The 11627-nt window shown below is 39.0% G+C and overlaps 1 non-coding gene across 1 annotated transcript; it reads right to left on the bottom strand.

The window, feature by feature from the left end:
* Window positions 1–6889: 6889 nt before the first annotated feature.
* Window positions 6890–6996, bottom strand: LOC139004491 (U6 spliceosomal RNA). Its single transcript, XR_011470373.1, has one exon. It is a non-coding gene; the product is annotated as a U6 spliceosomal RNA (small nuclear RNA).
* Between the last annotated feature and the right edge of the window lie 4631 nt (window positions 6997–11627).

Raw genomic sequence — 11627 nt, 5'->3', positions numbered from 1 at the left:
TAATCAGTTAAAATAATAGTGTCTTTCCTTATATTCAGCCTCTATATTGTTTTACTTTAATTCCATAAAGAACTAATTAACTCATATTCTATTGTCTGCTTTTCTCCCATCGGGTTCACTGCAGAGGCATTCAAAGACGGAAAAAGAGTATGTTATTCCCATGTATGAGATGCCACATTAATAAGATAAAAAAAGAAAAACCAAATAGCTAAATTGATTTTTTTGAAGCAAGGACCACCAGGGAGAGTCCACATGAAAACAAATAATCAGATAAATTCCTTAATTTATTGAACTGTAAAAATATTGCATTAAATTGACTGACTTGACATATTTGGGGAATTGATTGTAAAACGATTCAAATTTCTACATGGGTGTTTTTGTTGGGCAGGTAGTCTTTTTATATATATATATTTTTTCCTTTTCAGTGACAAAACTAATGTTAGATTTATTTTGAGGTTTTAATAGATAAATAGAAGGTTTATACAGTTAAACTAAAGAACTCCATTCTAAGGAGGCATCCTCTAGCCACCTTGCAGTCAACTTTGTGTTTCAAGAAAAAGTTTCTTTTTTCCCTCACATAGTTGTTTTTCATTGTTTGAAATATTTAAATGGAGAATTTCATCTTGGTTTCTCTCTGTTATTGTTAAAGATATTATGCAGGACCTCAAAACATCTATAGAAAGTGGCAAACTCAGGCTTACAGACATGTATTGTTTTTATAGGTTTAGATTTTCTTAATTTAGGTTTGTTTGTAATGAAATGGTAGCAAAACTTCAAAATTTGTTTTTCATTTTTAAATAAGTTACATAGTCATTTATCAGAAGATAAGTTTTCATGACTATATAGATTTGATTGTGATTGTGGGATTTCTGTGGTCATTATATGCTTTGTTATCTCCATAGCATGTATCAAATACATCATAATAATTTGCATGTTGTAAATCTTTAATAAATTCTGATTTGTTTATTTAATGGGGTATATTTCTGACCTGCCTAACAATGCCCCTTTGACAATGCCATACTGTCCCTGAGATAATAGTATCAAAAATTTAGATTTAATTTAGATTTATAGTTGAATCAGCTAAAAATTTAACAACCCTGGGAGTACTTTTATCAATTGGGGTTTAGGGTATTATTTATCCCCATACAAGTTGAATTTAAGATTATGAAGTTTTCTCTTTTTTTAAAGAAAAATTGTTTTAGAGAGAGGAAGGGGGAGAGAGAGAGAGAGAAAGAGAGAGATGTGAGAGAGAAACATCAATAGGTTATCTTCCTTATGTGCCCCAACCTTGGATCAAACCTGAAACCTAGGTATGTGCTCTACCTGGAATCAAAACCACCTGCAACCTTTTGGTGTGTGGGATGACACTCCAACCAACTGAGCCACACCGGCCAGGGCATATAGTGCTTTTTAAAAACTGCCTGAGCTTGCAGAGAGAAACTAACAAATCATTGAAATTCTTAAAGAAACAAAATTGTAACAGTAAGTCTTGTCAACTTCCCAGGATTATTTTAAAAGACGCTTTCAAGAGCTAAATTACTGTGGGCTAATTTTATGATGGATGAATCAGTCACATCAAATGAAGTTAATCATTTTTTTCTTTGACAGAAATTCCTTTTAAGTTCTTATCTAGTAAAAAAGAAACTCAGTGAACACAAACTACATCTATCAGTTTGGCCTTCTGAAAAACTAAACCTAAGGTGCTTAGAAAAATCTTTTTAAAGATCGGGGATGTAAGATCAGATTTCAAGAGAATCTCTGTTTGGTTTGGCACTGAAAGGCAATTGAGTTATCAGTAACATCGCTTCTTTGAATAGTTGAAAAGGGATTAGAATTTCCCATTCTCACGATTTGTAACAGAAGAGAGAGCTACAGAAAATATGAACTGATAGGAACAGTCCAAGTATTTGGTTGTATCTTGTTTTAGGTCAATGTCTATGCTGGACTAATTTTTTAAAGTTTATCTTTTAACTGATTTTTGGAGAGAGAGGAGGAGAGAGAAACATTGATTTGAAAGTGAAACATCATTTGGCTGCCTCCTGCCCACTCCCCACCAGGGATCAGGCCTGCAAACTAGGTATGTGCCCTGATAAGGGATTGTGCTGGCAACCTTTCAGTGCGTGAATGATGCTGAACCCACTGAGCCACACCAGCCAGGGCTGGACTAATTTAAAAAATATATTTTTTTTATATTACCACTCCCTAGGGAAAACTCCAAATAAAGTGTATTTGCTATTAAAGTAGGTGGAATATTATCTTGTTATTATATGAGAATATATAGGATTTTCTTGCATTTAAAGTTTAAAGTAATAGCTTCATGATTTCCAGCTTTTCTTATTTACCATCAGAAGTATAAGTGTATTCTTTTCTTAATTGCAATGAGATCATAAAGGTAATGTTCAAATTACTTAAATTACATGTATATGTAATCGACGTATCCAATTACCATGAGACCTAAGTACTCTAAGAATCCTATCTGCAAGTGTAGAGCACGTATGGATTATTCACGTAGGTCACTTTGCATTCTTTGCTGATTATATGGTGCCCCAATTCCGCTCTCAGCCTATCACTGGACCTTTTCTTCTGGAAGACCTAGAAAAGCTAACCAGATACTGAAGAAGAATTGGAGGACTCACTTCTGCATTTTAAAATTTACTAGAAAGCTACAACAATCAAAACAGCATGTTTGTAAAAGAATCAATCCTATCTAATAAAGAGGGAGTGTGCTAATTGACCCCCACGCACTTGCAAAGATGGCGGCACCCACAGCCAATAAGAAGGGAATATGCTAATTAACTGCCCCGCCCTCAAAGATGACAGTGTCCACAGCCAATAAGGAGGAAATATGCTAATTGACTGCCCTGCCCTCAAAGATGGCACCCACAGCCAATAAGGAGGGGACATGCTAATTGACTGCCCCACCCTCAAAGATGGCAGCTCCCACAGGCCACAAGATGGTGGTGCCAAGTCCCCTCGTCACACTGGGGTGGCAGGTGTGCAGCAAGGCCTTGCGGTACACCTGTCCTCAGAGTCTCCCAGTCCCCTCAGCCCCCCAGCCATCCAGGGCCGTCCCGAGGCTCAGGTAACCAGGGCCGGCTGAGGCTTGCGCTGCCGGCAGTGGCAGCAGCAGAGGTGTGATGGGGGCATCACCTTCTCCTGGTCGCCGGGTCACCTCCCACCCCTGAGGGCTCCTGGACTATGAGAGGGGGCAGGCCGGACTGAGGAACCCCCCTCCAGTGCATGAATTTTCATGTACCGGGCCTCTAGTATATATGTCAAAGGAACGGAATATAGAGCCCAGGAATAGACCCACAAAAATATAGCCAACTGCTCTTTAACAGGCTCAAAGGCAATTCAAACTGAGAAATTGTTACAACCAAGTGAAATGTAAGGTGACATAATGATTAAATGCGGTATGGTATCCTAGATGGGGTCTTGAAACAGAAGAAAGGATAATGAGTAAAAATGAAAAACAATCTGAAGAAAGTATACAATCGAGCTAATAATAATATATCAGTATTAGGTAGGTGATTTTAACTAATGTACTATATTAATGTTAGATATTAATAAAACAGGAAACTGGGTTTGGATTTATTGGCAAGTCTCTGTTCTATCGTCACAAGTTTTCTGTAAATCTAAAACTGTTTCTTTAAAAGTTCATGTTAAAAACCTGAAAATCCAGTCTTTACCCCACTCTTCCTCTTTAACATGTGCTTTAGAGTAACCACATTTTTGATAAGGAGAAAATTCTCCTTAAAGATTGATTCTAGTTTTTTCAATTAAGTAAGAGATATGAAATTAGAATGTCACCATTTTGTAACACTTAATGAAGCAATAGATTTAATTATAATTAGTGTCTGTTACTGTATCAAAAAAGAGACCAAATCAATTACTATGTATCCCATGATGGAATTACCAACACATGGTTTTTCTTAAGTAATTATTGAAAAAAAAAATTCAATGTCTCAGTAGCAATTTGCAGGCAATATAGAAGATTTAAGAATCCTATATAATAAAGAGCTAATATGCAAATGGTCATTACGCCCTCACGCTGTCACACCATAATGGCTCAGACACTCAACACTGGGGAGGGAGGAGAGGGGACCAGCCAGGCACAAATGAGCTCACGAGAGAGGAATGGGGACCAGCCAGGCTGTGGCCCGGGAGAGGGACAAGCCACCCACCCCACAGTCCTGGGCGCCTGTGGCTGTGGCATGGGAAAAGCTACCTGCCCATGGTACCCTGCGGCTGCAGCTGGCCCAGGGAAAGCCAGCCCAGGTCCTAGGTGTCTGCGGCCAGCCACAGGGAGGGAAGTCCGAGTCCTGGGTGCCTGCAACAGGCCAGAGGAGAGAATCCTGGGTCCCAGGATGACATGAGGTGAGGCAGAGGCGGTTAGAGGCCATCAGACAAGCAGGGGAGTGTTGGGGGCCAGATGTAAGCAGGCAAGGTCCTTGCACCTGTAGGGGCTAGCAAGGCTGGGATCCTTACCCACACAGTTTTCCCAGACTTGTTTGGATGGTGGTTATCAGTAGAATGAGAACAGCCTTTCATAGCTTACCAAGAAGTTTGTAACTATTTACTGAGATATGCTGTACTGAGAACTTGTCCTTCTACTGTGTCCTTCCCTTAGAGATTAAGAGGAACAAAGAATACATTCCTCTTGATAGACCTCCTATTCAGTGTATTATGTATAAATAGTATTGTGTGGCTAATAAAGTTGCTTCAGTTCATCGAGAGAACTGGGGTCCTCCCGACCCCGCTTTCCTGTCTTTCTTTCTTTTCTCAATTCCCACCTCCCTGCCTCAGCCCGGCTCAACCCTGTCAGGCTGGCCCTGACAGGGGAGCAGTTAGTTGCGATCAGGCCAGTAAGGGAGCAGTAAGGGGCAATCAGGCAGGCAAGTAGAGGTGGATAGGGGCGATCAGGCAGGCAGGCAGGTGAGCGGTTAGGAGCCAGTGGTCCTGAATTGCGAGAGGCAGTCAGACATCCCCTGAGGGGTCCCGGATTGGAGAGGGTGCAGGCCAGGCTGAGGACCGCCCCACCCATGCATGAATTTCATGCACTGGGCCTCTAATCTATAATAATAAAAGTGTAATATGCTAATTAGACCAGATGGCTGAACAACCTTCCAGATGAAGCCAGGGCTGTGCATTGGGCCTCTAGTCAATTTTTAAGAGAAAACATATGAAATACATCTTTCTGTGTAAAATATTTATGAAAACATAAACATATATAAAATATAGAAGCTATTATATGACAAATTATAGCATGAGGATGTAATAAAAACAAAATTCAGATTGTGAGGACTCTATGGAAAATGTTACCCAACTACTCAACACAGTACCCAAGGGTACAAAGAATATTAGGGAAGAATCTACAAATAAAAGAAATTCCAGAGATATTTAAACCAATTATCACTTTTAACGTTTATGAGATCCTGAATGAAATAATCGTTAACCATAACTAAGTAAATTAAAATGTCAAATGAAAAGCACACATGCACACATTAATTTTTAAATCAATTTAGTGAATTTGAGCACTGACTAGGTGTTTGATGATATTAACTCGAACTAATAGGTCACAAATTCTGGAATGTCTGAGATTGCATGTTAAATATCTAATTAGGACTGAATTGTTCTAAAAACATCTATTTTTTAGCAGCAATAATGTTATGACAGCTCATTTAAAAAATAGAATCATTTTATCATAAATATATATAGACACTAATTACTGAAATTATATGAGTCCATGGTGGTTTATTACACTATTCTCTATATTTTAGAAATATGGAAATTTTTTCAAAATTATAAGTTTAAAAAATTAATAAATAAAGTGTGCATTTTTGAAAGCTGTTTTAAAATTTTTCAAGTACATTCTCTGCTATTGCTAATTACCATAGAATAATAATTGACTCTGATTATAATAGAATATGACTTCTATATAAATTGATTAGTAAAACTAGTTTAATGCATTCGCAAGCATATTTATACACACATTTACACAAGTGGTTTAGAAGAGAAAACATGTTTAACTTTGATTTTTCTCTGATAAATTAATAAAGTAGAAAAATAAGAAATGTAAATTTTTTTCTTATACTTCAGTGATACTTAAAATATTCACTGTTTTCATTTTATTAACCAACTTCTTCTGTGTCAACATATATGAAGCTGTTACCTATAATACAATATTATTATTAGGAATAATTTTCCTAATATTTATTATTCTCCTCTTACTATCTGACTCATAACTTTTTATTATTCTCTTCTAACAGTGGGACTCATGCCTTTTTCATATTTCCTTTTTACACTCCTTTTAATGTTTCTTAAACATCAATGTTCTTCAGCAATCTAGACTCAGATCTTCCTTCTTCTTTTTTTTATAATCCTGTCCCAGTAGCTGGTAATTTCCTGTATAGTTAATAACCACCAAACCACTAATAAGCTAATTGCTCCCAAATCCATGCCATAGGCGCAAATGTTGTTCAAGACTCTAAACTGCCCTAAACAGCATCTCTACTTGAGATGCCCTTGGAAGCTGCTAACCATTCTTAGATACCTTGTCATTCTATTGATATGGAAATCCAAGATAAGTAAGTTCTTCTCTATAAAATAAATAGTATGCATATTAGACCTGAAAAACATATATTAGCTAAAAGTTATTTTTTTTTAATGTGCTGAAATGTGTGTGTATGTGTGTGGGGGGGGTAGTAGCAATAGCCTTTAAAAATACTCATTAAATTAATTTAGCAATTACTATATAATAATTTTTTTTTTCCTGTGTGACCACCAACATAGCAAAATCTTGGAGTACAAATATGATAATTTAGTTGTGTGTAAGTCAATGTTTTATAATCTTAAACACATAACACTTTATTTTTATTTATTTATTTTTTTAAATATGGAACGCTTCACAAATTTGCGTGTCATCCTTGCGCAGGGGCCATGCTAATCTTCTCTGTATCGTTCCAATTTTAGTATATGTGCTGCTGAAGCGAGCACAGCACATAACACTTTATAATGCTGTAACACATTTTAAAGTCTCAGAAATTGGGATTTATGGAACACACTCTAGGAAATTGCTGTCTAGACTTTAACCTCCTTTGATAGGACCTCCAGAGAGAAACTAATTAACCTGTACTGTTTCTGTTCTTCAATTGGAGGTGGCAGATGCAGGTAAAATCTCCTTTGATATATTTCAACTGGAAAATGGCCAGGCTCACTTCAAAAGCAATTGGGTTCTTCTGTTGTTTAACTGAAGTCAAATGGACTCCGTTTCCGCAAAGTTTTATAAGACACTTGCTCGCTTTTTAAAACAAAATAAGAAATGGAATATGTAAATGGATTTTTAATGTCAAAAATGAAAAGGAGCCCTGACTGGTTTGGCTCAGTGGATAGAGCGTTGGCCTGTGGACTGAAGGGTCCCAGGTTTGACTCCAGTCAAGGGCATGTACCTTGGTTGCGGGCACATCCCCAGTAGGGAGTGTGCAGGAGGCAGCTGATAGATGTTTCTCTCTCATCAATGTTTCTAACTCTCTATCCCTCTCCCTTCCACTCTGTAAAAAAACAATAAAATAATATTTTTTAAAAAATGAAAAGGAAACTTTATACAAGTAAAGACATGGAAGAATAGATGTCCTGATTTTATTAACATAAAATAAATATTTTTAAAATTTCTCTAAGATATTTAATTAAATGATGATTTTTTTATTCCTTTTTCATAATGCTTTGTTTTCTTTATTTTTGTTTTTCATCGGAACTTAAACTTATGAAAATGATTTTACATGTCTTTCATATTAAGAATAATAGCCAGTTTTTCCCTTTGGTGTATAAGTAGAGGGGGAAGATGGGAGCAATCATTTGTTGTTACTGTTTTTAAAGGAGCATCATACCATGGACTCATAGTGCAATCTTATTTTTAAAAATTTTTATCTTATTTATTTACTAGAGGCCTGGTGCATGAATTTGTGCACAGGTGGGGTCCCTCGGCGTGGCCTGTGGAGACCAGGCCCCAGCTCACACCCCCAGCCTCGCAGCCCTGCAACCAAGCCTGGCATCCTGCCATGGCCTGGTGCTGCCCCCTCACTTGCTCCACTATCCTACCTGTGGGGCAATCGATTGGGGTCGGACCCCCTGCCTGGCTTCTTCAGTGCCTGGGAGCCAGGTGGTGGCCCTGTCCTCTGCCGCCACCACTGGCTGCCATCTGTGGGGCGATTGGCAGAGTGATAACTCCACCGATCGCCCCCCACTTGCACTCCCCTTGGCCTGGAGCTGCCCGCTCATCTGCTCCATCATCCCTCCCCAGTCCAGATCTCGTCAGGGCCCATCAGGCTGGCAGCGCCTCCACTGCTGCCCTCTGCCAGCACCGCATCACTAACACCTGCCATGTTCTGCGCCGCCCCCTGGTGGTCCATGCACAAGTAGTTGAACTGATTGAACTACCGAGGGGACAATTTGTATATTAGGCTTTTATTATATAGGATTTTAAACTTTATTGTTGAAAGTTTTACATAAGTCCTCCTTCCTCCCCCATTAACCTCTTTCAGCCTGCTCCTGCCCCCCAATATTACTTTTTTAATTTCTTCTTTTTTATATTTTTTCCCATTCTGTAGGTTCCCTTTTCATTTTTTAAATATGTTTTTATTGATTTCAGAGAGAGGAAGGGAGAGGGAGAGAGATGGAAACATCACTGATGAGAGAGAATCATCAATCAGCTGCCTCTTGCACAACCCCTACTGGGGATCAAGCCTACAGGCATGTTGCCTGACCAGGAATCAAACCATGACCTCCTGGTTTGTGGGTCAATGCTCAACCACTGAGCAACACTGGCCAGACTGTTTTGATTTCTTCTGTAGTTTTTCTTTGTAGTTATGAATATTTGCTTATTAGAATGGAAGTGTTAGAAGACTTTTCCCCCCTAAAACTAGTAGCTTCTGACTGTTCCTGCCACTGAACTACTGCTTCATCACAAGAAAATTTCCAGGGTTTTTCTCAATTCTTTGTTTTGCATTCAATCAAAGATTTTCTAATTCTTAATATTAGAGAAACATCTAAATAACATCTAAAAATTATTGAGATCAATGAGGATATATATCATGTTTCAAAAAAGTATAAATGGTTACATTCAAATAGTTTTGCATAAAAGCTAGATCAAATAATTCAGTTGCATAAAAAAGAAAAAAATTTAAAAATCTCATATGAAAAAGGTTATCTACTTCTTTTAAAGGAGTCACACCCATTTCTATGATGAGGTAAAAACTCTCCTAGCATTAAAAAATACTATTTAGTCTGTTTCATGTTTCAAAGTATCTGGATCTATTTTGTTTGTCAGTTTATTTTGTTCTTTTATTCCAAATACTAAGGGCCCAGTACATGAATTCATGCACCTTGAAAGGAACTGTGGGCCACGAGGCTCCGGTAGGCACAGGGGCAGTTCTCGGCCCATCCTCTGGACCCCCACCCAGCCCCTCCCGCCATGGCCTCTGGTCCTCTGTCTGCTGGCAGCTCCACTCCCGCCGCCGCCGCTCCCACATGCTGAAGGTGCCGACCCCACTCACACCTGCTGACGACACAGAGCAACTGGGGCTGGTGCCAGCAGCAGGTGTGAGTGGTGGCTGCTGCCTAATCACCCCTCAGGAGCAGGGGAAGGTGGAGAATCCCTCAGGGACTATCAGGGCTGGCAGCCACCGCTCACAGCCGCTGATGGTGCCAAGCAATCGGGACCAGCACCGAGCACCAGCAGTGGGTGTGAGCAGCAGCTCCGGAACTGGCAGTGGGTGCAAGCGATGGCTCCAGCACTGGCAGCAGGTATGAATGGGGCCGCCACCAGCAGCAGGTGCAAGTGCTGGGTAGGACCACGGTGCACGGCAGCAAAGAATTTTCAGTTACCACCAGAGGCTCATCCAGATGACAGTGACTGGCGCCCGCCTTGGTCTGGCATCCCTACTCACCTGCTCCACCATCTCACTGCGGCCAACACCCACCATGTTCCCCGTGTGCCCCTTTGTGTCCTGCGCACCTCATAGCGACTGGTTGTTTGGTGGTTCAGTTTGTTCCAGTTATTCCGCTGTTTGGTCTATTTACATATTAGCCTTTTATTATATAAGATAAGTGAGATCATGTGGTATTTGTTTTTCTCTGACTGGCATAATTTGTAACAGACTGATGAATTCCAGAGGAAATTGGTTGGGGGTGGGGTGGGAAGAGATTAACCAAAGAACTTGTATGCATATATGCTTAACCCATGGACAAACAGTAATGACGTGAAGGCCTGGAAAGGGAGGTGGAAGAGGAGTAGAGGAGAATAATGGGGGAGGAAAATGGAGGACATCTGTAATACAAAAAAGATAAATTTTAAAAAAGAAGACATACACTGAGAAAAAATATTGTTTTAAACTGGTACACTTAGGAAATTTATCATTACTTTTTTTGTTGTCATTGTTAATCTTCACCCAAGGATATTTATTCATTGATTTTTAGAGAGAGTGGAAGAGAGAGAGAGAAACATCCATGTGAGAGACACCCATTGATTGGTTTCCTCCCGCATTTTCTTTGACCACACTGAGACTGGGGTGGGATGAACCTGAAAGCTAGGTATGTGCTCTTGACCAGGAATCAAATCTCCTGCCTCCTTAGAGTCCTGCAATTTCTCTTCAGATCTCAGTTAACAACCACTAGTATGTTCTTGTTTATGTTTGTTTATTTAATGAGAAACACTGGCCAGGGCTCATTACTTTTTTCCTACTAAAAGTTCACATAGAACCATGGAAACTTGAAGGAATGGTAATAAAAATAAATAAAAATAAAGAGTAATAATAAGTAGATGTGGTGGCAGTATCTAAATAAGTTATAGTGGCACCATTTTTGGTAACACCTTAAGTTACTATTTAATAAGTCACATCTTATGTTTCCTAGTCTGAATAATTACAAAATGTAAATCAAGACAGGTAGTTAAATAGAAATAGTAAAAGTTCTTATTAGCCTTATAAAAGCAAGCTCTTTCTCTCAACTCTAAATTGGGATAATATTACTAATAATAATGTAAATATACTTGTTTTGCTTTTAATACATCAGAGAGGAACTCATACTCATATTTAAACCTGTATTTGATTGAGCAGAAAATAGTTTCATCTTCAGATTACAAATATTGTACTTTTTAAAATTTCCCATTTTTAGTATAAGTTTTTCCAGTTTTTAATAAACTACAAAAACTAATTTTTAACAATACAATTTTAAAGTTTGAGGCTTACTTAAGGAAACTATATGACATTTTTTTTTTAATATTTTAATAACTTTTATTTCTTAAAGTATTACAAAGAGTATTACATATGTCTCCTTTTTTCCCCCCCTTGACATTCCACCGGCCCCTACCCCCCGCCCCCCCCCGCCCCGTGTCTTGTGTCCATTGGTTAATCTTATACGCATGCATATAAGTCCTTCAGTTGGTCTCTTAATCCCCCCCCCAACCCGCCCCAGGCTTCCCACTGTAGTTTAACATTCTGTTCAATGTTGCTCTGCTTCTGTATCTACCCCTGTTCATCAGTCCATACTGGTCCCCTTTATTTGTCCCAACCTCACTGGAGTAGTCTCAACCTCACCAGGGCCGTCTGAGCCTCACCAGGGCCGTTTCAACC

Source organism: Myotis yumanensis, unplaced genomic scaffold, assembly GCF_028538775.1.
Source record: "Myotis yumanensis isolate MYYU_CA2020_CCGP unplaced genomic scaffold, mMyoYum1.0.hap1 SCAF_2, whole genome shotgun sequence".
In the NCBI taxonomy this organism is placed as follows: Eukaryota; Metazoa; Chordata; class Mammalia; order Chiroptera; family Vespertilionidae; genus Myotis; species Myotis yumanensis.
The sequence above is the reverse complement of the archived record's forward strand: the minus strand, read 5'-3'. Positions and strand labels throughout refer to the sequence as shown.